Source organism: Acomys minous (genome assembly GCF_964271855.1).
Source record: "Acomys minous genome assembly, chromosome: 13".
NCBI classification, from domain to species: domain Eukaryota; kingdom Metazoa; phylum Chordata; class Mammalia; order Rodentia; family Muridae; genus Acomys; species Acomys minous.
This window is the reverse complement of record NC_140495.1, coordinates 94,607,388-94,633,831: the sequence shown is the minus strand read 5'-3', so window position 1 is coordinate 94,633,831 and position 26,444 is coordinate 94,607,388. Positions and strand designations below refer to the sequence as shown.

At 44.1% G+C, this 26,444-nt stretch overlaps 1 long non-coding RNA gene across 1 annotated transcript; it reads right to left on the bottom strand.

Annotated features, from left to right (window-relative positions):
- Positions 1 to 2,009: 2,009 nt before the first annotated feature.
- Positions 2,010 to 7,606, bottom strand: LOC311581247. The gene is made up of 5 exons (XR_014773711.1): positions 7,518 to 7,606; positions 6,141 to 6,253; positions 5,788 to 6,008; positions 3,540 to 3,867; positions 2,010 to 2,114 (listed from the first exon to the last, which is right to left on the bottom strand). It is a non-coding gene; the product is annotated as an uncharacterized lncRNA (long non-coding RNA).
- Between the last annotated feature and the right edge of the window lie 18,838 nt (positions 7,607 to 26,444).

The following is a 26,444-nucleotide window of genomic DNA, read 5'->3' as shown; positions in this document are numbered from 1 at the left end:
TGCTCCTGCAATCCCTGCCCTAGAACTCATTGAGAAGCATTTCTCCAGAACTTTCTCTTCTTCCAGGCTCTCTTGTAACACTTAAAAGTACCTCAAACCGCAACACTCTGTGAGGTAGTCAGGACAAATTTACAGTCACAGAAGATCTGATGGCTGTAATTTATCCAAACAAACAAACAAAAAACCAAGGGCTTGGATGTAGAGAGGGAGGTAGACCCACTGAGCTAAGAGACACTGCCTCTTGATGCTTGAGCTCTAAGTGGTCGGAGCCAAGTTTTCATGTGAGAAATGTCACCTAAAGTCATGTGCCCCCAAAACAAAACAAACCTCTGTGTGCTGTTTTCCTTCTGTTGACACAAACAAACAAATGAAGACCCCTATGTGCCCATGATTATTTAATTCAGGTTCTATCTGAGCCAGTGGTTCTCAATCTTCCCAACGCTCTGAGCCTTAAATACAAGTCCTCATGAGGACGTGACCCCGACCATAAGGTTATTTTCATTGTTACTTCCTAAATGTAACTTTACTAGCATTAAAAGTCATAATGTGAATATTTGTGTTTTCCAATGGTCATAGGAGACTCCTAAAGGTCATTCAATCGCCCCCCCCCAAAGGGCCGTGACCCACAGGTTGAGAACCACTGGTCTAGACCAAGTTCATGGCATAGATAATGTGGCTGTTTTTTCTGCGCTTTGTACCCACAATGTAGTACTTTATCACACGCCCAGTAATAAGCTACCCTGATGCAGCCGAATGATGCTTTCTCAGTATGATCACTGAGCTCTCTCCCATCATGTTAGTATTTTACCTGCCTCTGAGACTGGTCCATGTGGTGATTAGACTGGTACTTGTGGTGATCAGTCTTCATTGTCAACTTGATGGGATTGAGAATCACTATGGAAACATGCTTCCTCGGAGATGTCTCCAGAGAGAGTTAGCGGAAGAGTAAAGATCCAGCCTGAATGTGGGCTGCACATTTAGCAGAATATCAAGGGGAGAGTGGGTTGAGCATCAACACCCTTCTCTGCTTCCTCACTGCAGATACCATGTGATGAGCTGCCTGTCTCACACTCCCTCTGTCACAACTTCTCCTTTATGATGGACTCTACTCGCAAACTGTGAGCCAAAGTAAGATGGCGCACACCTTTACTCCTAGCACCTGGGAGGCAGAGACAGACAGATCTCTGTGTGCCAGCCTAGTCCGCAGAGTGAGTCCCAGGACAGCCAGAGTTACACAGAGAAACCCTGTCTCAGATAGATAGATAGATAGATAGATAGATAGATAGATAGATAGATAGACAGACAGACAGACAGACAGACAGACAATAAAAATACATAATAAATTTTGTCAGGTTTTTTACACTAATTTTGATTATGGCCCCCTCCTGCTCCTCCTGGATGCTCCCCAATTCTCTAGCTCACAGAAATCTACAGCTTTTCTTTCTCTCTCTAATAAGAATACAAAGAAGCATCCACAATATCTGGCTTCGTATTTTGTTTTTATTTGGTCATTATATGATGTGATTTTCAGCTATAAGCCATTTTAAATCAATATTGAGTAAAATGGAGTGTAAAATAGTTAAATTTTTTTACTGCTACTGCCACTAGAAACTTCTTCTGACAATTCTAATAATAACCTGGTATATTTTTTATTAAAATATTGAGATGAAAGAGGGTTTAGTTTTGTTGTTGTTGTTGTTTGATGTTGTTGTTGTTGGCTGATATTTTTCCCATTCTTCTAAAGACAGCTCACACACAGAACATGTGTGTGTTCCAAACACCCCCCTTGGACTGTCCTCTTATGATGAGTATGAGACATTTGAAACATTCGTATCACAGAGATGAAATGCTATCAAAATTGGGTCATTCCCTGACTTATCGATCAAGAATTTGTCAGGTACCAATAGATTTGGCTATGTATACCGCAATAGTTAGCAAATAATGGATGAAACAAGAAAAATTCTCTCTGTTTTACAGCACTAAATCTACTGGATGTGACATCTCTATGTTGGCAGAGACAACCCAGTGCCGTCAGCCCTCTCCATCTTCTCTTCTTTCTTCATACAGTCTTGTGCTTCTTGTCTCATGGTCCAAAAACAGCAGCATATCCGCAACTTAGAAAGGAAGAAAGGTAAGGGCAGGTTTTGTTTTGTTTTGTTTCTTTAATGTCTGCCGGTTGAGTGTGCCTCCTTTAACAATTAAACAATAGCGTTTTCTACATATCTCAATGAAGACCTCCGCTTCTCTGGGCAGAATGAGGTCATGTTTACTTCTCTTACTTTATCCTTAGGTTAGACACATTACCACCCTGAATATAACCAGTCCAAATTAGGAGAGACGAGGTTAATTTAGCTCACAATGCTGGGTTATTGTCCATCACTTTGGAGAAATCACTGTGGTGGGATCTTCAGATCGCTGGTCACATTGCGTCCACAAGAACAGAGAGAAATGACTATGAACATGCTTGTTTCCTTCCTTCCTTATGTTCAGCTTGATTTCTCTACTTTTACATAGTTCAGGGCCTCTTGCCTAGGGAATGGTGCTGCCCACGGTAGGCTATGTCTTCTCAAATCAATTAATCCAACTAAGTCAATCACTTGCAGACAGGCTCATAGGCCAAGCCAATGTATACATTCCCTCATTGAAACTCTCTCTTCTCAAGTGATTTGAGGTTGTGCCAAGCTGAAAATTAAAGGTAACCATTGCCTTGCATAAAGAAAATTAGCCTTGGAAGGCATGGTAAAAAGAATCCTATTTTATATTTCACTCAAACATTACCTTAGTGTAAAAAGATTTTAGGTCTCTGTTATACTTTAGATTTAGATGTAGTTTCTCACATATAATTGTAATCGCTACAAGGACTCTGTGCAGTGAGGCATCGCCAGATGCTTCATTAACCAGATTTCTGACAGTGATCTTGGAAATTCTATTATGTATCAATGTTCAGAATTTATGAGTGTTTCTAAGTCCTCTTATACACAAAGTCAAAAATAATTAAAAAGTCATCTCAATTGGTTGAGAATCAAATAAGTAAAGAATATTCTGTGATAATCGGGATTGTTTTTGAGAAACCTGATACTACAGGGACTTGAGGAAGAATAAATAACCAGCATAATAAAATATTTGCAGTCATTTTTTAATCCTATGCGAAGGGAATTGTTTTCCCAACAAGATGTGAATATCTGTTACACACATATTAAATATAATTCTTGTAATTGCAATGGGGAGGAAACTTTCTAACCCTCTGTGGCTTAAATTAAACCTATCCCCTCTGTTGAAGCCATCATTTAGCTGGCAGAGAGGCTGTAACTCTCAGAGCTGGAATCTGGGAACGGTCTGGAGAAATCACTGTACTGTTACCATGTCCAAGTAAGACTGTCCAAAAATCCAGAAAACAAGTTAATAGAAACATGCAAAAACTGAGTAGCATCTTTTAAAGTGGCCAGAACTGGACATGTAAAAGTCAGTCTTATAGAAGGTGACTACATTTCACGACTCAACTTAGCATCTAACATGTGTGTAGATTAGCAAGGACTCACCATCTGTGCTTTCTGTGAAGTAAGCACCAATCTTGTACTTTTACCACTCCTGCCACTCCTCGGCATGATGGGAGTCTCTCCGTGCGGCAAGGCCAACCACGTGGCCTTCTCGGAAACCCTCTGTCTATACACATCTACCTTTCCCCGTAAGCTGATGGGTTAATCACAATGTCTTGTGATAAGGTTGTATTTTTGTTTCACGTCTGTTGCTGGGATGAAACACCATGACCAAAGCAACTCATGGGAGAGAGGGTCTGTTTTCACTTAGAGTCCATCATGATGGGGGTGAGGCCAGACCATCACGTTGCGTCAGCAATCCTGAAGAATACTGAAAATAAGAAGGGGCAAAGCTGTACAATCCCAAAGCTTATCCCCAGTGATGTGCATCTTCTGTAGGTCCCTTAACATTCCCAAACAGTGACACCAGCTAGGGACCAAGTGTTCAAAACCACGAACCTGTGGGTGGCATTCACATTCAAGCCTCGATGCCTAGTCAGTCTTAAGTAAGCTGGGAACCCCGGGATGCATAGCCACCCTTCTTACTTTACCTGTGAGTGTCTGATGTTCATGAAAGTTATATCCTGTCCCCCCACCAGTTCTTCAGAATCATGGAGGAAGGCCTTGGCTGCTTCTTTAAATTATTTTACATTTCAACATGTGTCTGAACACTGCTCACACGCAAGAAAGCTGTCTTTCTAGTGTTCTCTTAATGGCCATTTTTCCACTGAGAAAGAATCCATTCATCTTATCCTTAATGTCAATCCTTTTCCACTATGAAATGTTCTTGTAGGTATTACATATGTTAAGTAGATAAACATAGGCATGGCTTCACATTCATTTCATTATCTATTTGTGTGTCTGTCCTCTCTTTGCAAGAGAATAACATCGTAGAGACAAGAACTCGCCTTTTCTCTCCTGTTGCTACCTCACTAGGCCAATGCCTGTATCCCATGCAGTAAGCTCAGTACAGATGCTGGGTATGTAGCTGGGTATGAGTATTGGAGCACATGCCTAGCGTGCACAAGGTCCTGAGTCCAGTCCCTGGTACAATTTTTTTAAAAGTTCATGGTTAATAGTATCAAAGCTAGTTAATTCAGACAAAATAGAAATCTTGAGGTCTAATTCTGATATTTGAAAAAAAAAAAAAACCAAGCAAATTTAAAGTTACTCTTAACTATATTAATTAACCATATAGCCAGAAATCAAACACATAAAATTACGTTCAATCTCAGCCTTTAAAAGGCAGACAGAGGTGGATTCTTAGGGCTAGCTGGTGAGTTCCAGGCCACGTGAGTTCCAGATAACTGTCTCCAGGTTGATGAAACCCAGGGAGCCATCCTGAGGTTGGCCTCAGGCCTCCACGTGTGTGAGCGTACATGGCACATAGCCTAGGCTATAAAGTTTTCACAATCTTTCAGGAAGAATGGTTTTGAAAGTGTTCTGGAAGATTGTAAAGGGTGGGGGGAGGACACGGAGGCGGGCTTAGTGGAGCATCATGAACAGTAAGAACCTGTAGTGACCAGAAGCAACAGATAGAGACAGCTGAGCCATTCAGACAGCTGGATGTATTTTTTTTTTTTTTTGGTACCCTTGAGCAAACATATACAGTCATAATTATGTCCTAGAGTTTACATTAAAGCATTTGCCTGGGAGGGCTAGATGGCTCAGTGGTAAAGAGCAGATACTGCTGTTCCAGAGGACCTGAGTTCAGATTCAGGTCAGGTGATTTACAACCACTTGAACCTCTAGCTCCAAGGTGCCAAACACAGCTGGCTTCTATGAGTACCTACATGCACACACACACACACACACACCTACACACCTGCACATGAAAATAAACTAAATCTGTTTTTAAAAGCCATTTGGTCTAGTTAGTGCTTTTTCCACATTTAGTTCATAAGAGAATTTGAATCTTTGAAGAGCAAGTATTGGCCATGTCCAAAGATAAGAAGCAGTTGTTTTGTTCTGGGTTTTTTTTTTCCCTTTCTCTCTCTTCCACTTTTTAGCATATGGTATTTCCTTAGCTAAGTGTTTAAGTATGGTACAAATCTGCCCGTGTATAAACTTACAGTCTGAGGGTCACGAGCTCATTTTTCATCGTAGTGTGCCGTTATTTTTCCATCCACCAAATTACAATGTAGACTGCCACTAGGTGTTTCCAGAAGCTCGGCTAGGATAGAATGTGGACACTGAGGAGTGCGGGAGCCCTTCTGGGCCAGCCTGGGGGGCTGCTGAAGCCTCAACTTACCTCAAGCATCTTCAGCTGCTGAGTGTTTTAGGATGAGAAGCTGCTGCACTGACCACACCAAACCAGCAGAGACTTAATTTAGAAGCTGGAAACAAAAATGTCCCCGAACATAAAGAGCTGGGGAGATGAATACAAGGCGCCGTCTTTCTTGTTATAATTCCTCAATGCTGCCTGCCAGTCAATTCAATATAATATAACCCCTGGGGAGGCACATTTTCTTCCTAAGCAAAGAAGAACCAAATGTCAGAAATCTGGAAAGGGCGGCTTGTATCTGAAATGGAAAGGACAGATGTGCCTCAAGAAGGGGACGCCCGTGAGTCAGACTACAACAAGACCCCGGGCCGCTCACTCACCTTTGAATGCTCTTACACGGCGACTGCAAAGGAGGGGGCTGCAGAATATGCTTGGAAGTCCACACTCACTCCTCCAAAATGTTTCAGGGATGGAGACCAGACCTGAGGGGCCACTAAAGCAGTTGTTGAGTAAGAGCGAGGAAGCAGGATCCTTGCCATCTCATTACCAGTTTTTGTTCCCGCCCCTTAGCGACAGTGGTTCTCAACTTTCCTAATGCTGTGACTCTTTAATACAGTTCCTCATGTTGGGGTGACTCCCAACCATAAATTTATTTTTTGTTGGGGGCGAGAGGGGCTAGCTCAGTGGTTAACAGCGCCAGGCTGCTCTTCCAGAGGATCTGGGTTCAAATCCCAGCCCCCACATGGTAGCTCACAGCTGTCTGTAACTCCAGTTCCAGAGAATCCGACACCTTCACCCAGACATACATGCAAGCAAAACGTCAGTGCGTGTGAAAGAAAAATAATTTTTAAAAGGGTATTTTTGTTGCTACTTCATAGCTGTGATTTTGACACTGTAATGAGTCATAATGTAAACTTCTGATATGCAGGGGGTCTTAGGTGACCCCCGTGAAAGGGTCACTCAACCCAAAAGCGGTTGCAGCTCATAGGTTAAGAGCCATTGCCTCAACATCTCCCGTCTGACTCCCTCTCTGGCACCATTCTGTTCTCTTATCCTTGCTCCTCTCCCTGGGTCAGTTCACCCTGCAATGAGCTTCCCATCACCCACCACCCAGACCCCGTGACTTCCTGCTTCCTTCCTTTCCGGCTCAGGACTTCTTATCACACTGGCTTGTGACTTCCTACCTTCTGCCTCCAAGGACACGCCCAGCTACCGTGCTGTGGACTGGCCTTAGGGTGTGTTGTGAGCACGGAAGTAGAGATAGGCACCCTCATCTCTCTTGACTTCACCCAGAGCTAACCTGCTCTGGGGCTTTTTTTGCCGCACTTTCATGTACACTTTACAGTGGGGGAGGGGAGGGCCACGAGGAGAAAAACTCTCGCCTTCTAAGGTCTGAAAGCCACTTCCGTTCCCTGAGAGGCCAGCTTCACGCCTCTCCTGGCCAAGGGCTGGACCCATCCTGTTCCCAAACTACTCCTCGCATCTACAGGTTCTCAGTGCATTTGTTCTATTCCAGGCCGTTCAAGTTCTTCCTGCTCCAACTGCCTTTTTACAACATTCTTCATGGATGTGCTTGCCTTCTAGGAGCTTTCATAGCTCTGTGCATCTTGTCTTCCCGGGTAGATCAGAGACTCGAGGGGAGGGGGTAGGCATCGTCTGCCCTCCCTGCTCCCAGGGCCCCCCCCCACGGTGCCCCACAGATGTGAGACTCCGCCCTCCCTTGCCAGTGCACTCCCCCACTCTCGTGCCACACTCACCCCGGGAGCCTGCCTGGCCCTTCTGCTCCTGCAGCTAGCCACCTTCCATCCTTCCTAAGAGCTCAGGTCCGTCCCATCGCTCTCCTCTGACCTCCTGCACATCTAACCAGCCCCAGGTGAGGCAGCATATACTTATCCTTGTCTGAATTGTTCTCGGACCGTTTTTTCTTCCTCCTGCCTTGCCCGCCCCTCCCCGCAGCCCCAGCGCCCCGAGCCGACACCTCTGAAACTGTAAGTCAAAATAAACCCTTCTTTAAACTGTTTGTGTGAGGCATCCTGTCATAGCAAATAATCATCTACTTAGTCATTTTGGGATGCTGTCTTCCTGCGGCTTCCATCCTTCACAATTTCTCAGTTCAGCACTGGTAGCAGTCCGCATGCAAGCCTTAAAGAGGTGCCTAGGGGAGTCGCTCAGTAGGGCGGGGCCCAGGGTTTCATCCACAACCAGGTGGGGAAAGAAGGGAGGGAGGGAATGCAGTGGTACCTGTAAACATTGTTCAGTAGGCTGAGGCGGGGGGGGGGGGGGGGGGGGGGAAGGGGGGGGGACCGAGGGGGGTAATCGCTATGAGTTCAAAGCCAGTCTGGCTGTTCAGTGAGTACTAGGGATATTTAGGAGGACTCTGTCTCAAAGGGGAGGAGGAGAGGGAAGGAAAGAGGAGGTGTGGAGTGGGGAAGGTGTGGAGTGGAGGAGGTGTGAAGTGAGGGAGAAGAGAGGAGAGGGGAAGGGAGGAGAGGGAGGAGAGGAGAGAGATCCAAATCTTTTTTTTTAGATCTGAATTTTCTTGTTTGTTTGTTTGTCTGTTTGTTTTCAAGACAGGGTTTCTCTGTGTAGCATTGGCTGGCCTGGACTCACTTTGTAGACCAGGCTGGCCTCGAACTCACAATGATCCACCTGCCTCAGCCTCCTGAGTGCTGGGATTAAAGGCATGTGCCACCATGCCCGGCTTAGATCCAAATCTTTTTATTATTATTAACGTATTCAGATTACAACTCAGTTGCTATCCCATCACTTGTATCCTCCCGTCCCTCCCTTCCTCCCACACCCACCCTATTCTCCTCCCCTAGGTCCATGACCAAGGGGAATCTCCTTGCCCACTTTATGGTCACAGGCTATCCAGTCTCATCTTGGTAGCCTGCCTATTCTTTCTTTGAGTGCCACCAGGGCTCCCCACCAAGGGGAGGTCATCTGGGGCACCTGAGTTCATGTCAGAGTCAATGCCTGCTCTCCATATAACTGTGGAGAATGTCCTATCCATTGGGTAGATCAGAGTAGGGGGTTCGATGTTTACTACTTGTATTAAGAAAGACAGTCTGACTCAGCCAGGCTGTAGCTAGGTTCGCCTTCCATTACAATGATATCCAACAGGGAAGAAGGAAGTCTAAAATATAAAAAAGATAGAGCACAGAGTGAGGGACCTGAGAAAAGACACTAAGGCATGACAGAAGACCAAAGGCTGGTCTCTATAGTGATATTTATTACCACTTACAGCACTTTTAAAACAAGCCATTAGCTCTGTCCGATTTAACATCTGCTCTGCCAATATGCTGCTCTCACAGAAAGTGCCCCTAATTTCAAAGTTCATTAACAAAGAGAAATCTGCAACCTGGAACCCACCTGGGTTAGGCTGAGTACACGCTGTCAGTCTAAACATACACCATCACAGGCCTTGTACCTCTCCTTTTAAAAATCCTCTACATTTGGGGCTGCATTGATGGTTCAGCAATTAAGAGCCTGGGCTGGTTTTCCAGATGACCTATGGACACTTCCCAGCACCCGTGTCAGGCAGCTCACTATAGCCTGTCACTGCAGCTTGGGCAGATCCAATGCTCTCTCTTCCAGCCTCCCCGGGTCCCTGTGTGTGTGTGTGTGTGCACACAGGCACACACGGAGATATACTTCTAAGTAAATAAGTAATAAAATAATATTTTTTAAAATCTACTACGTTTAACAAACTCAAGGCGTTTGTCCAAGTTGGACAAGTCTCTGAAACTAATGAGCTCACATTCTCTTTGTATTCTGAGCTCATTAAAAATGCAATTTCCCCCTGGTTATCTCAAAGGCACTTCCTGCTTTGGCGTTCTACGAACCTCCCCAGTGGGTATCCTTGCATCATGGGATTTCTCACTGCTGGACAGCAGCATAGTGTCTGTTCTTCCGTAAGGAACACATTTGGATATAAGCTTTGTGTCTAAAAATTAGCACAACTCTTTTTTTTTTTTAAGTTGAAAACTTCCAGGAAACAGATTTAAAAAAAAAATCTGTCAAGGTTTCAATGTTGCCAGTCTTAGTTTCATTAAGACAACTAAGTTAGTAAAAAATTTTTTTAAAAAATGTATTACTGTGTTATAACATTACTGGCATATGAGTCTCCATTTTGTTATTTTTTAAACATAGATTGCTCCCATGAAGTGAAGACTAAAAATAATGAGAATTCCCCCCAGACCTCTAACAAAAACATAGTCAAGTTGCGAAGTGCAGAAGCAAGAAACTTAATTAACTCTGCAGTGAGGAATTATGGGGACACGACTAGCGTTTTATGGACTAAAAGTGAATAGCATTGAAACTAAGCTAAATATGTCTGAGGCTACTTTTACCTTCAGTGATAATAAATTATTGAATTTTCTGCCAAAGGAGAGAGTTATAGAACCCACAAGACTCAGATTTAACACAAAGCAAATCAGTATTATCGGACGTTAATGATTTTTGAGTCTTTGAGATGGATTTTATAGTCACCGACAACGATTCTGCCTCACTCACACTGAATCACACAGAAAGGAGGAATTTTGAAAATTGGCATTTCCCACACAATTTATTACCTACAACTAAAGGAAAACACTGTTTCCCCTGGTATCTCTCAACTTCTCCTTCACCGGTTCCTCCTGAGAGCAGGACTCCCTTGACAAGACTCTGTGTGGAACAGAACTCGGCTGGAGGGATCCACTCTACTTCCGCTTTCTTCTCGGCCCTGTAGGTAGCCTTTGATATTTCCAGCATTGGCCTTTGCTTGTGTTCTCCCTACCAGCCTGCCCAGTTCAATGGCTACATGGCTGTATCACTATTTTTAATGTTTTCTTCTAGTCTGAATATAGTATTCAGACTATGGGTGTCCATCACCTAAGGATCTGCGTCTCCCTCCCCTTTGCCGCAGACAATGGGCGCCTCTGATCCAACGCAAGCCCTGTCAGTTGGCTTATTCGGTGGTACTATGATTTCATTATGAAATGCCTCCCCGCCAACTCACGTGTCGGAACACTTTTGTCCCCACCTGTTGGTGTTGCTTTTGGAGGCTGTACAATCGGGAGTAGGCAGTGTGACTGGTTGGCGGTTATGGCCAGACTGTGTATGAGGCTGAACTCTCTCCTTCCAGATCCAGAGCCTTTACCATGAACTCAGGCCACTGTGAGCCCCACCACATCTTTTGAAACATGTTGGATTTAAACTCACTTACGTATGTCAGGTATTTTTGTCACAGTGACAGGAATAGAAAGCAATATGCAGAATTGATACCAGGAGTGGGGTCTTTGTGGTGATAAACTTGACCTTGACTTAGACTTTAGGACTCATTTGTGGGTCAGTTTGAAAGGATTTGGAGCTTCAGGCTAGAGGAACCCAGAGTTTTATGTGCCATTTAAAAATGTCCTGGGCATTCTGAAGCTCAGAATGCTGACAGAAATTAGGCTAATGGTGCTAATGAGGATTCAGGCAAAACAGAACAAACAAAAAACATGATTGTATTTGAAATTGTGCTAAAAGTTATTTTTCTTATATTCTGAAAAGTAATCAGGTTGTGTTCTTCTTGTGTCTTAAAAATCTGAGCAAGGCTGAATTTGAAATAAATTAACTGATTTGATTAGCAGTGGAAATTTCAAAACAACGTAACAATTGTGCTGTGGCTCGCTTCCTTTATTCAGATTTACAGTTAGAATGAAGAGAAGAAAGTGGAGCAGATGTGGAAAACGTAGCATCTGAGGGTGCCAAGGGTTGTCTCGTGGGTGTTACAATACTCCATCCTCAGATTAAAAAAAAAAAAAAAAGATGTGGCCAAGAGAAGACAAGATAGTCCAGCTGACCTGAAGAGAACTGCATAACGCATTCCTCTTTACTTGTGAATCTGATCATGTGATCTAAGCTTTGTTCCTACATAGAAATTAGACAGACTGCCTGTCACTTGGGAGAAGGAGTCAGAAGGTAAAAAAGAGAATCTGGGAGAAAAGGCAGAGAAGGGAAAGGAGAAAGCTGGTTTTGATTCACCCATGACAGGAATCACATTAAATAGTTTATGTCTTATTTAATTTAATGTTATAAACAACCCTAAAAGGAAAAATACTTGGTGGGTTATGTTTCCCTTGGGGAGACAGCAATTGTTAAGTAACTGTTTGTAGTTGCCCTGAGAAGCGAGGGTAAATACTCAGAAACCGTTAGGTAAAGTGAATGATGCTTACTACTAACCATGGCGCTGCCCATAGTACTTCAGTAGGAGGGTTCAAGAGCCAGACAAAGATGTAAACAGCTTTGGGCACACACACACACACACACACACACTCACACATGCACGCACACATGCACGCACAGATACATACACATATATACACACACACTTCATACATACACATATATACATTCATATACATACACACACATACAAAACACATATACACACATATACACTCATGTGACCACAAATACACACACACACTCACATGAACACCACACACATGAATGCACATATACACGGTACATATAAACACATAAACACACATACATCTACACACATACATATGCATACACATGCTTATAAACACAAACACATATCCTATACATACATGCATACATGAACACACATACATACACACATGCACATGCATGTGTACATACATACACACACATACAAACACACACATCATACACACACATACACTGATATACACACACACATACACACATACACACACATACACACACGCCAGTCTCTCAGATTGGGCTACATGTTCCATGTACTGAGACAAAGGACAAGAAAGTTACTTGAACTCTGATGGCAACCATGCAAACACAAGCGGGCACAACATACATATCCACACGGATTATTAGAGCTTTGAATCTGCCAAAGAGGAGACACAGCCAGATCACGTATAGAAAACGAGATCCAGAAAGAAGTGGTAGGGTTTTGCTACAATATTCCAGACCCAAGATTCCTGACAAATTTCCACTAACATGGTCTGTGTGCCTGCAGTTAAGGACGCTCTGCAAAAGTCAGGCTCTCTTGGTTCTTTTTTGTTTTAATTTGTGTCTGTGTGGTATATTCCTGTGGGGACTGGGGGTGGGGTGGAGAGTGGAAGTGTGTGTGTGCATGTGCAGTGTACTCAGCCAGGAGAACAGGAGTGTTTCTTCTACCTGCCCACATCTTTTCTCCACGGAGTCTCCCCCCCCCTTTTTTTTTTTGGCAGGGTCTTCCGCTGAGATGGACACTTGCCATTTCAGTTAGCTTACTTGACTTATGAGACCCCAGGACCTGTTTATCTCAGATCCCCACCTCAACCCTCAGGACCGGAAACTGCAGGTGCATGTTAGAGTGTTTAGTGCGCAGCTTGTATGTTGATGCTGGGATCCAAACTCAGGTCCTCGCGCTTTCCCAGAAAGCACTTTATCCACTGAGCCGTCTCTCCAGCCCCAACTCGGCTTCCTATACACTCAAGAAACATCAGAAAATGTTCTTCGACTAGCAGGGTTTGAAAACTGTGAACTCTAAATTCCTTTGTCGCGATTGTTGCAAACATATCATATCTCAGGCTACCCTGGACCTACTAGACCAAAAGACCCAAGGCCTTAGAACTGTCACAAGCTCAGGATCTCACACTTGCTATTTGAGGGTAACGTGCTCCCAGATTGCACAAAGAATCTCATTTGTGCAAGAATAACCTTCCATTCAAAACCTATTATTGTTTCAAACTTTTTTCATTCCAACGTTTGGCTTTGTAGAAGAAGCCAGGGACCTAAAATTTCAAGCTTCCTTAAAAATTGTACTCATTAAACAGCGTGCTAATCGTGGGCCAGGGATTGAACATTATGCAGACCATTAAGCCTTTTGCATGCTCCTGGAAGACCATAGATAACATAAAAATACAAATGATCCAGTGGTTAAAAATAATTGGCTATAATGAACTGCAAAATTAATTATGAATGACCATATTGCTTACCCAGTTGACCTAAGTCATTAGCAGATGTAACATGCTGGGTGAAAGTAAAATGCAATCTGGTTTCCGCCGTGTTCAAAGAGCATCCACGGTGCTCCCTGGCTCTGGTTGCCACCACAGAGGATGCGAATGGAAAGATACAGGAGGCCACTGCCGGCTGTCTGGAGCAGATCCATGATGAAGCCACCATAAAAATATAGTCTATTATGAGATCTTGGGTTTGTTAGAAAGCAGGGAGAAAATGGTTCACTTTGTTGTTGTTGTTGTTGTTAAATGTGGCATTCTGTACCAGCAAGTTACTTCCTGACTTAACTAAGCCAGCATTCCCAGTGTTACTGTAGACAATTTGCAGCATAGAAATATGTTTCTGGGTCAAAATTCTGAGAATTGCCACCTTTGGGGTGGGAGGAACCACTAGACAAAATATCATATTAAGTAAAGTGAGTAAATGGATAAATAAATACATTTTAAAAAGAAGAACCGAGCTAGGCGCAGTGGCGCGCGCCTGTAATTCCAGTGCTCGGGAGGCAGAGGCAGGCGGATCTCTGTGAGTTTGAGGCCAGACTGGTCTACAAAGTGAGTCCAGGGCAGCTAGGGATGCACAAAGAAATCCTGTGTTGAAAAAAAAACAGGAGAAAAGGAGGAGGAGGAGGAAAGAAGAGGAAGAATAGGAAAGAAGAGCCCACTTCAGTTCTGCAACAGTTTGACAGAATGCACATCATGTCACATAAGAAAGAGATCATAGAGTGTGAAGAGGTGCTTCCAGAAGAGGTGGGAAGATAGAAAGCAAGGGTGTTATGTCAACAAAACAAACCAAACAAACAAACAAAAAAACAAAACAAAAAGCAGAAACCACCTGACTAGGGCACAGCTAGAGCCCCCGAGAATCATTTTATCATCTTGTCCCTTGCTCTGGGCCATCCCCAGCCACAGGTAGAACATATGAAGAGACAGTTCTGGACTGCAGTTATAATTATTACCCCTTATGTGGATTTTTTTAAATCAGGGGCCCATAAAAACCCTCAGCAGAGGCACCCACACTTGGCAGCAACCTGCTCAGAGGCTCACACACCCCACATTTTCCCAGCTCAGTTCCATCTAACCCAGCATCTCCCAAGATACTTATCTATATACATCATATTAACAGTAGAATATGTCGAACACAGTGGTATATGCCTATGACCCCAGCGTTCAAAAGGCTGGGGCAGGAGAGTTCAAGTTCAGCTCAAGGTACATGTGAGTTCACAGCCTGTCCACATCAAGACTGTGTCTCATGGGCCTGAGCGATGGCTCAGCCGTTAAGAGCACTGTCTGCTTTCCGGCTAAGTTCATGGTACCCACGTGGTGGCTTACAACCATCTGAAGTTCCTGTCCCAAGATCAGATATTCTCTTCTGGTTTTTATGAGCAACACACACACACACACACACACACACACACACACACACACACACATACTGCTCAGACATTATCTTCAGGTGAATACCGTACACATAAAATAAAAATGAAGACTGTGTTTCTGAAAAACAAAAGAGCTGGGCACGGTGTCACGTGCTTATATCCCATCATTTAGGAGGCAGTGACAGGAGAATTGGACATCATCCTCGGGCCAATGCCAGTCTGGGTTATATGATACTGTCTCAAAAGGAAAAGAGGAAGAGGAAGAAGAAAAGAAAAGAAGGAGGTGGAAGAGGAGGAAGAGGAAGAACAAGAAGAGAAGAGGAAGAGAGGAGGAGGAGGAAGAAAAGGGAGATGAAGACAAGTATAATATAATTTTGTAGGAAGAATAAGGAATAATAGCATAACATCTGATTAATATGATTATATACAATTTTATGTTACATCATGAGGTTGATTTTGAAGGTCACTTTTTCGTCAGCAGTGGTATTCTGAACAGGCCGTCCCTGGGAAAGTGGAGGTTCTGAGGCAAACAATCTAATTGTCTCCATCCCTAAACTTTTCGTAACCCATGAAAAACACACATTCACTGTAAAAACACAAATTCCCCAAGACAGCCTTGATGAGAAGGAATTCATCAGCAGGCAACCTTCCAGGGCTGAGTCCGTTGTCGATGAAAGGGTCGGAATCTTGCGGTCTCGGTAGCAGCAGGGAAGAAAGTGATGGCGCTTTTGTCGGTCTGTCAGTGACCTTGAAACCATCTACGTGGTCCTTTATACTTTCAGTGTACTTCCAGCAGCCTGGCATTCTCCACTATAAAAGTGCTGGGCTGACGGCAAATGAGCTCCATGAAGTGGACACAAAGGCCAGCGCAAGCTGCAGTTGGTCCACATGTGCTAGGGGGAGGCAGAGCTGAGATTCCCAGACTGCTTTGGGGTGGGGGGGGGCGGGTCTTCTAGAGACACTCAAGAGGAGGAAGACAGTGAGTTCCGTTTTAGCAACGTGTGTCGTTTCGTTATTTGAATGAGAAACATCTCCGTAAAAGCTGCTGCTCTTGACCACCTGGTCTCCTGCTGCTGGTGCTGTTTTGAAGGCTTGTGGGACTTTGAGGAAGTGGGGCCTCCCTGGAGGAAGTGAGTTGCTAGGGGTGCGCCTAATGGGTAGTGGGGGGGGGCCCTGGTTCCTACCCTCACTCCCCTGTTTCTTGACTCTTGCCCCCATCAGCTTGTTCCTGCTGCCACGTCTTCCGTGTCATGATGGCTGAATCCCTTCAACTCGTGACCCAAAATAAGTCGTCCCTCCCCTAAGTTAGTTTCTGTCAGGTAGCCTGTCACAGTAACGAGAATGTGACTAATAAAAGGTCTAAGACAAAAGTCTGCGTCAGCCTAGCCGTATCTGACTGTGTCTAACCCACGCCTGGCACTAAGGCATAACACCTGCACGCCAGCTGTGCCAGTCCTGATGAGCCTGTGGTCTGTGACTACAGCAGCTGTTCTTTCCCCACCAGGGACTGGGGACCAGGTGGTCCACGCCTTTGTGGGCGGCTAGACCAGCCTGGTCTTCCTCCCTTCTTCTACTGCTGTTCTCTAGAGTGTTTCTCTTGCCCTTTCTTATGGAGTCTGAAGCGCCTCTCAGTTCAGATGACATTTGTGGGACCCAATAGAAACCCAAGAATAAAGTAGCCAAGAGTTAATGCCAAAAACTTGCTTTCTTCGGTGTAAAGGAAGGCAAAGTGTCCGACACTGGTAAGTTGGTTTCTCAACTTCTTGATGAACTCATGTTCCTCCTACTTTTCTGTCCTGAAGAGATAAGGATGTGTTGTTTGTTCCAAAATATTATGCTTCTGAAGATCCACCCAGACAGCAGGAAGAAAGAAGAATTAAAGACGCAGAGGCGTGTTTCCAGAATTCCTGCACAGTTTCTGTTCATTTAGCTGTCTGGGGTGAAAGTATATTTTATATACAGTTTCAAAAAAGATGAAATCATATAGTCACAATATTGGCTTCCTTGTCACTGCTGATAAAATAGAGGCCATGGTAGTGTATAAGCAAGATTTGAGGTCATGTCTTTGTAGGCAGAGGAGCGCTGGTTTGGCAGACTGGCCTACCGGACTCATTGCAGGACTCCGACTTCACCAGTGGTGGTGGTTGCTTCTGTTCTGACCCAACTAGCTACAGCCCAGCCGGCCAGAAGAAAAGCGCTTCCTCAAAGTTCCACTTGCTGCTCTGTCTGCGACCATGTGTGACCCCTAGCTGCAAGGGAAGCTGGGAAATAAATTCTCTTTTTTCATGTTTTTATTTATTATAAATTATTCATATTCTATCCCAATTGCTATCCCTTCACTTGTATCTTCCTGTTCTCACCCGCTCTCCCTCTTCTGCCCTAGTCCCCTCCCCTAGACCTCTGACAGAGAGGGGGGGCCTCATCCTTCACCTTCTGACCACAGCCTATCAGGTCTTATCCAGATAGCCTGCATCCCCTTCCTGTGTGTGCCCACAGAGGTTCCCTGCCAAGGGGAAGTGATCAAATCTCAGGCACCAGAGTTCATGTCAGAGGCAGTCCCCGTAAACCCCCCAAATGTGAGAGGCAATCCCCGTAACCCCCCCAAATGTGAGAGGCAGTCCCCGTAACCCCCCCCCCAAATATGGGGAATCAGCTGTCCTTTGGCTAGATCTGAACAGGTTCTCTGCATATAGCTTCTCTGCATGCGTTGTCCTTGGTTGGTGCATCAGTTTGTGCAGGGACTCCCCCCCCCCCCCCCCGTCCAGATCTGCCAGCCTTGATGGTCTCCTTGTGGGGCTCCTGAACTCTCTGGGTCCTTCTATTCCCCACACTCACACACACTCTTCCATACAACTCTCAGCGTTCTGACCAGAGTCCAGCTGTGAGTCCTGGCATCTGTCCCGATCCCCCTCTGGGTGGAGTCTCTCAGAGGACATCTGTGTTGGGCTAACATCCATTTATAAGGGAGTATACACCAAAATTCTAAGTGACCGTATTCTTAGCTAGACTTTAAGAACCCCCATTCTAAACAAGGAAGAAATTCACTTTGGAAAAATGTATCAACTTCTGTCAACAGTTTTAAGGGATAGAGAGGTGAGAGGTTGGCTAAGAATGAATGAATAGCGCTTACTATGGCCGCCTTCACCAGTGGGCTAACTACCAGATGTGAAGGCTTGCCTCGGCCAAGAAGTGGCATCACCGACCGGTTCCTGAGTTAGATCTCTTCAATATAATGCATTTGGGTTGGCCTGCATTTTGCAAATCCCTCAGGATGGGAATGTAGCATCAGTCTAAAGCTGCCAATTAGTCCACTACCTACCCTTCCCAAACCTTGTCTGAGAAATCCAGCATATTTTAAACTCCAGGATTGTCCAGTCCTAACTAAAATGTGAAGGGCGGAACGAAGGAAGGAAGGAAAGAAGGAAGAAAGGAAGGAAGAAAGACAGAAGAGGAGGGAGGGAGAGGGAGGAAGGAAGGAGAGAAAAGAAAAAACATTCATTTCTGTTACAGAAGCTGGCTCAGTCCTGTGGAAATGTCTCTTTAGTGTTTCAGTAGACCCAGGCATGCACTTAGAAACAGAAGCTGGTGATTGAATGAAATTAGTGTTGATTGAGCTAAGGTTGTGGCTTTTGACCAACCATTTAGCATTTCCTATGTGTCCTCTACGTGATAAACCTGAGAAGGAAGCCATAAAAGCACATTGTATTAAGAACCTACTATCTTGAAATAAAATAGTAGCCAATAAACATTTTCAAAAAGAGAGCCATGGGTAACTGTTACTCTGTAAAGTTCAGAGCCACTTTATAGAAGTGTAAGTCTGTCTGCTTGTCCTGAGGGAGATCAGCAGATCTCAGGGCATCAGTCTTGGCAAAGATGATGACTAATGCCACATTCAGCCCATAGACGTCAGTCACTAAATGTCCTCCAAATCTGGATTTATAAAAAGGAACGATTCAGTGCAATGTTCATTAAACACAATGTCCATGTGTCTTCTTTATAGGCTTAAAGTACCTTATTTAAACTTCCCACTTTAGGAAAATGAACTAAATATTTTCAAAGCTCTGTAGCTAGTATAGCATTTAGCTCCTTGAGCAATGCCAGTTATTTTTCTTTAAAATATAGAAAGCCTATATTGGAAATTTTACCTATAAAGTCCATTTAGTTTTACAACTTAATTATATGTAGTAAAACTTTACTGCCACATTTAACAGGTATTAGCCTGACTCTTTTTAAACAAAATTGACATTTGTCTGGAAATGAGCCCTAAGTCAAGAAACCAAAAAAAGGAACTCCCTTAAAATATTTCCTTACTATTTACTCTTCAAGAAAGGTCAACTAGTTAATGCGTGAGTTTCCCTAATGTCTTATTTGTGTTATCTCAGTATTTTCAGTAAAACAAATTTGTTACTATGGTGCTCAATTTTAACATCACTACGGTACACTTGTATCAAAAAAGCTAGACCAACTGTGAGCTTTACCATAACAAAGTTTAGTCTACTGAATTTATACACTGGTCAAAATAATTTTTAGACTCGTGAAATAGCTGGGAAACATGAGTGTTTTAGGCGGATTGATCTCTTATTATACTCTAAAGTACTTGTCACTTTCTTGTACAATAAAATGAAACAAGCAAACACATATATCCAAGGAGGACTACATCATCACTTTTCATCTTAATATGCTTTGGAGTAAAACCTTTCAGAATCTACACCTTATAAGTGATGTATTTCTGTATCAAATAAAGTATCTCTAAAGTTTTTCATTAAACTTCATCAAAAAAAATCACAAGACACCATTATATCCTTAAAATATGTTTCCCATAGAATATTTACAACTCGCTGCTTCGGAAGGTGCCAGCATGCATATGCATGAGCAATAATAAAGACTTCTTGGGTGATTATCTGGAATTCAATTTGACTCTACAACTATTTATTGACTCGTGGATAATCAGATAACAAGTTTATAATAAATGAGATGCGCACTTCCCAAGATACCACAGGAGCCTCATCACCGCGTGTGTGGAGCCCACTCCACGAACATACACAGATGCACACTGAGCTTTAAGATGCAAAGACATTAAACATAGCCCTCTGCCTCAAGACATTTGCATGATTAAATAACACTTATGCATTGGTTTTGTGTGTGTGTGTGTGTGTGTGTGTGTGTGTGTGTGTGTGTTGTGTATTTTTAATTCGCGAAGTACACGTATGTCCACCATTTTCTTGAACACTCTCAATAGCCTCCTACTGGTGGCTGAGAACAGGTAAAACTGTCTCTATTTCCTAGACCCAGGAAACCTGCCCAGGGTCATAAAGCCAGACTGATGGCAAAAGTGAGATAATAAGTATAATTTTTATCTGAAAATTATTAAAATTATCTAAAAATATTTAGGTGGTCTAGATGTGTGCATAAGATCTGTAACACACCTATACAGTGTGACAGAATCAAAGGGGACGAGTTCAATACATAGAGCACCATGGAAGCTAGAGGAAGAGGATTCTAAGCCTGGACGCCATCTGAGGAACTTGGGAAGGATGGTTAAGATTCCAGAAGGCAGGCAAGGGCCAGGGATCCATTGCAGACAGGGTGGCTGTTCTGACTACACTCCTCCCTGGAACATGGCAGGCTGAGGGCAATTGGTGCTTTGGCTTCTTCTTCAGTGTTTGCTCCGTAGTGCCCAGTATAGCTCCTGACCCTTGCAAGGTCATTCATTCATCAGTACCCCAGGCTCTTCCTATAACGGACCCTCAAAGATTGTTTGATAAATGAAGAGATGAATAAGTGAATCAGAATAAGTGAATAGGCAAAGGTTCCTCTATTACATGTGAGGGTGTGGAAGTTCTGTTGTGTTCTACCTAATTGGCTCCATCACTCATGTATTGCTTTGTATCGGTGGCTTTCCACTGGGGACCACTTTCCCTCTGAGAAACATCTGGAGATATGCCTTGGTTACCATGATGGGGAATCCTACTGGTATCTGATAGAAGACCCCTAAAGTGATGCCGGGCATCCTTCAGTGCAGATGAATGCATTACTGACAATTCTTTGGTGACTCCCATAACAAGAGTTATCTAAAATTTAACTAGTGTCAGGTAGAGAAACTTCATTTAGTAAGTTTGTTGTTGTTGTTGTTGTTGTTGTTGTTGTTTTATTTTGGTTTGGTTTTGATTCTTTGAAACAGCATCCTGGGTAGTCCAGGCTAGCTTAGACTCACTATGTATCTTAAATTCCTGATTCTCTCACCAGCCTCCATCTCCCAAATGCTGGGATTGCAGGTGTGCACCACCACACCTGGCTGTGCTTTGTAATTTCTGTAAATATTTTTGCTTCAGTGATGGGGATAAATACGTCAAGAGAAGTAAGCGAAAGGTGAGTTATTACAGATAGTGATAAATAGTAATTATCAACTCTGGCAAGTACCAAGAGGGAACCAATGGAATGCTGTTGCGAAATCCCAAGTGCCTCATTCTTTCTCGACAGGAAGGACGACAATTCATCTTGTCCAGAAGATGACATTTCGGAAAATCTTGGGCAAGTCCACTAGATATACTAGATACCCAAAATTAATGAGTGCCTTTCCAGGTTTGAGAATAATTCAGGTGCCTGGGGCAATTGTTCTGCTGTTTACCTTCTAAAATATGGCATCTCCCCCTTCCACACCATCAATATAAAGAAGCAATAAATAACAGTGATAGTAGCCAACGCTCAACAGGCTCCTGTTCTCTTGAGAACATAAAGCCAAACTTCTGTAAACATAGAGCTATTTTGGTCTCCCAAATGAGAGCTGGTATCCAATGTCTTGGCAAAGTCGACCTTCCTCCTTGCAATTCTGAGAGGCTACAAATCATAAAACTCCACACGTGATATGGACTGGATCAAGGCAACTCTCTCCTCTGGGTACTCAGAAGGTCCATGGAGCAGATCCCTCCACAGAAGGCCCCAGAAGCACTTGCTTTGTATCCCTGTTGTTGAGATGTTTTCTGTCAATTAGCTTCTTCACTCACCTGTCCTTACCTCCTGCAAGGAACCAGGGAGCTTTTAATGACTCATTTTCCCCTCTTGAGTTGGCCAGACTTACCATGTATGTTCACAACCGAAGAATTACACCTGGTATCACTTGATGCTTTCCTGTAGGAATGGACACTAGCTCCCCAAAGGAAATAAAAAGAACCTCCTCCTCCTCCTCCTCTGCCTCCTCCTCTTTCTCTTCTTCCTCTTCTTCTTCTTCCTCCTCTTCCTTCTCTCTCCCTCCTCCTCCTTAGCATTTCTTCTTTCACACTGACTAGTGAATATTCATTAGGAGTTATTAAGTGGAGAACTTCTGACTCAGCCTCTGGAATAGGACTCAAGATTTACACATCACAGTGCTCAGGGCCTTGCAGACACCATTCCGACACTGAGTCCTGTGCATCTGACCAGTGTTCCGGCAAGGGAAGTGTATGACTCAGTGGCTTTGTTGGTAAGGGATGCTGCGTCCCCACCTGATCCTGCTTTTGATGTCCATATATGAGAAAAGTCAGCTGCCGCTGTCTTCGTGTCCTGAAGACCCTGCAGGGGCCTTACGGAGAGTTTACTTACCATCTCGGAGTGGGATCACATGTCATACTCTCAAGTGACTTGACAGTGAGGGCCACATCTTCACTATGACACCACCAGACGATCTGCAGTAGGCACCCAGCTCAACCACCTCCAAATCCCCAACCCACACTGGATGAGATGACACACGCTTGTTTGGAGTCGCTGCTAGTTTGGTAATCTGTCAGACAGCAAGCGATCACTAATACAATAATCAATTCCATCCTGGATAAACACAAACTCCGTGTTTACTTGAACTGCCAAAATGAAAGACGAGAGGAGGATTTACTTGTTTTCTTGAAGAAACAGTTTCTGTAAGCACAACTACTTTAAGATATAACGACTCAATTTCACCGAAGACAAAGGCAAAACCCAGCTGACGCAAACACATGTGTATTATACCTGTTGCAGCGCTCGTCAGTCCCAGCTATTAAACTGTGTTGTGTGTGAAATTAAAGAATGTCAATACCCATATATACACTGTGAAATAATCACCATAACCAGTTAATTCAATACCTCAGCCACCTCACAAAGTTACCATCTTGTGTATGAGTCTGCAGGGGGGGGGGCAGGGGGGGTGTTGGAAGGTGTTGGGAGAAAGGAGTGGAGAGTGACCTAACATCTACCCTCTCCAGGCTGAGGAGATAGCTAAGTGGATAAAATCACTAGCCGTGCAAGTATGACTTCAGTTCCAACCCCAGAAGCCACATAAAAAGCCCAATTTATTAGCAATGCATCTGTAAGCCCAATCCTTCTATGTAGATACAGGAAGCCCCCCCACCCCCCACCCCCACCCCCACCCCCAGGCCATCCAGCCTGGAATATTCTGCACAAAGCAAAAACCACGGGAGAGCCTGCTCCAACAAGGTGGAAGGCAGGAACTGACTCCTGAAAATCATCCTTTGTCCATCACACTCAGGCCGTGGCACGTGCACACCTGGGGGTGAATGCATGTATGCATGCACAGACATCTACCCGCTCAGCACATTTCAGGTGCACGGTACAGCGTTGCCAGTGCCTCTCCGGAGCTTGCCTTCCTTGCATAACTGAAACTTGGTACCCTTGACCATCATCTCATCCTCCCACATCCCCAAAAGATGCTCAGGTCAAATTATATGAGAAATGGAAAAACGTTCAAGGCCAAAAGAATACAGGGTTTTAAAACAGGCATCCAGGCTAGGCGTGGTGGCGCATGCCTTTAATCCCAGCACTGTGGGAGGCAGAGACAGGCAGATCGCTGTGAATTTGAGGCCAGCCTGGTCTACAAAGTGAGTTCAGGACAGCCAAGGCTACACAGAGAGACCTTGTCTCGAAAACACACAAAAAAGGGGATGGGGGGAGCGTCAAGAACTTCATTAACTGAAGTTGTCTATGCTTCTCTGGAATGTGTGGTTGTGTTTCTTTCATTATGTCAGCTTCTTTCATTACGTCAGCTGCTGGAAAAGCTCAGGGACCTGGGACATGTATCAAGCAACTACACAGAACTTGATAGGCGTTTTGTTTAAACTTATTCTTAGTTGTTTTTTTTTCCCTGTTATTATTTGCTCTGATGTCCTTTTCTCTGTTGACTTTTGCTACATTTCCTTATATAATTTTGAATCCTGAGGTTAAACACACATCTAACGCCTCCAGGCCTGCCATGGTGGCTTCCACTCACAAGCATCTTTTCCACAGCCTGCCCCTCCGCCCCAGTCTTTCTTGCCTCCATCTGTAGGCGTGGAGCCTGATACTTCAATGTAGCCATCACTCAGATCTATTCCTGCTCTATATTGACAAATCTGGATGCCTTTACTGCTCAGTCTCATGAGTTAAGACCCAAGGTATAATGGTCAACTAGCTAGAGAAGCAGCTGTTTCTATTAAATCTTACTTTGGAAATGAACGCAACAGTGAATGTGTGATGTGTACGGCCCTTGAGAAGAGGGGAGCAGGGCCTAGAAAGCAGCAGTGTGGGAGCTACCCCACATCTCTGCATGTTGCATGAGAGTGGGAGCTACCCGCATCTCTGCGAGTTGTGTATGGGGTCCAGAACTTGCACCTGTGTTCAGTGGGATTTAGAGCCAGATGGCTTAGGGTCCCACCATTAGACCACAAGATTCAAAGCAAATACCACGACGTTCTGGGTCCAGGGACTGACATTCTGTGCTGGCTTTATTCTGTTAATATTTTGAGAGTGGTCATTGCCTTAACAACGAAGTGCTTTCCAGGGAGAACTGATCAAAATATTAGAGAAAAGTGACAGAAGCAGGAGGTCACCACAAGAGCTCAGTGGATGCTCTGTCCACACTGCATAACCCTTTCTTTCCCATACCTAACAAAATGAGATCTTGTCAGGTGTTTGTTTCATTGCTTCTCTCCCAGAATCCTTAGCAACATTCAGTCTAGTTCTCCAGAGAGTTAACTATACGTCCCATTGTACACATACCCCAAGATGCAACAGAATGATTATCTCAAGACCCGATTCTACCTTGCCGTGTGCCTTGTCCTCCAACAGGAAACAGTATGCTGTGGCTCTAAGCCAAACCTTGACTTCATCCTGCTTTGCATTGACTTCCCTAGTTAATGTCCTTCATCAAGTTACTTCACCTTCCTGCCATCGTCCTCGGCTACAACAGACAGGGGCTGAGTGCCTACTTCATACAAGCGACCCAAGAATCCAACAAGTTGATGCAGAGTGAGCAAGCGAGTACATTAAGGAGTTCCTGGAACCATAGTACAAGCTCAATAAATGCCAGCCATTATTTCAACATAACATGCTTCCCCAGTCTTCTTGGTTCCAGGAATAAAAGAAAAAAAAAAAAAAGATTGCTGTGAAACTAGATCCTTTACAGATACCACATAGAGATGGCAGAGGGTGACGTGTCTGGCCATACCTGCAATGCCTAAACTTTACCAATGGAAACTCGTGTGGAGCAGGAGGGGCATGTTCTCTCGGTAGATTGAGCTTTTGCTACCACAGGGAGCATGCCTCAGTAATTTGTCAGCAAATGTAAAGCCAAATTCATTCTCACATCCCAGCGACCCTTGGGGGTAAGCAGGTGACACCAAGACTCCATATAATGAATGCTCAAAGAGTTGGTGAGTCTGTTGTTTCAGTGTCTCTGACAATTCTGACAATTACTGAGGAGGGTGGATGCATATTCTTTGCCTTTTCAGAAGCTAAATCTCCTGGAGAAAAATACTTGTAAATGAAATGCTTTACCCAAAGAGATAATGCTTGTGACCGCAAGATCATGTTCGTGTGTGTGTGTGTGTGTGTGTGTGTGTGTGTGAGAGAGAGAGAGAGAGAGAGAGAGAGAGAGAGACAGACAGACAGACAGACAGACAGACAGACAGACAGACAGACAGACACAGACAGAGATATGGAGGGAGGGATAGAGGGGGGATGGGCAAGAAGTCTTAGCAAGTCACGTGTTTCCACCCTCCCCAGCACTAAATTACAACATAGCTAAACAGTTGTATTATTGGAAAACATTTTTACATTAATTTCTTTATTTACTCTGTGTGTGTGTGTGCCCCTGTGTATCTTTGGGAGTTAGATCAAACTAAGGTTGTCAGGTTTGGTAGCAAGTACCTTTACCCACTAATAACAGTCATCCAGCTTTTTCACATTGTTTCTGGGTCAGTCAGCCAGGTACTTAGGCTCACAAGGAGATCACAGTGACAGATTGAACCCATAAGTGAGTTTTCTCCTCCTCCTCTTCCTCCTCCTCCTCCTCCTCCTCCTCTTCCTCCTCCTCCTTTTGAGACAGGGTTTCTCT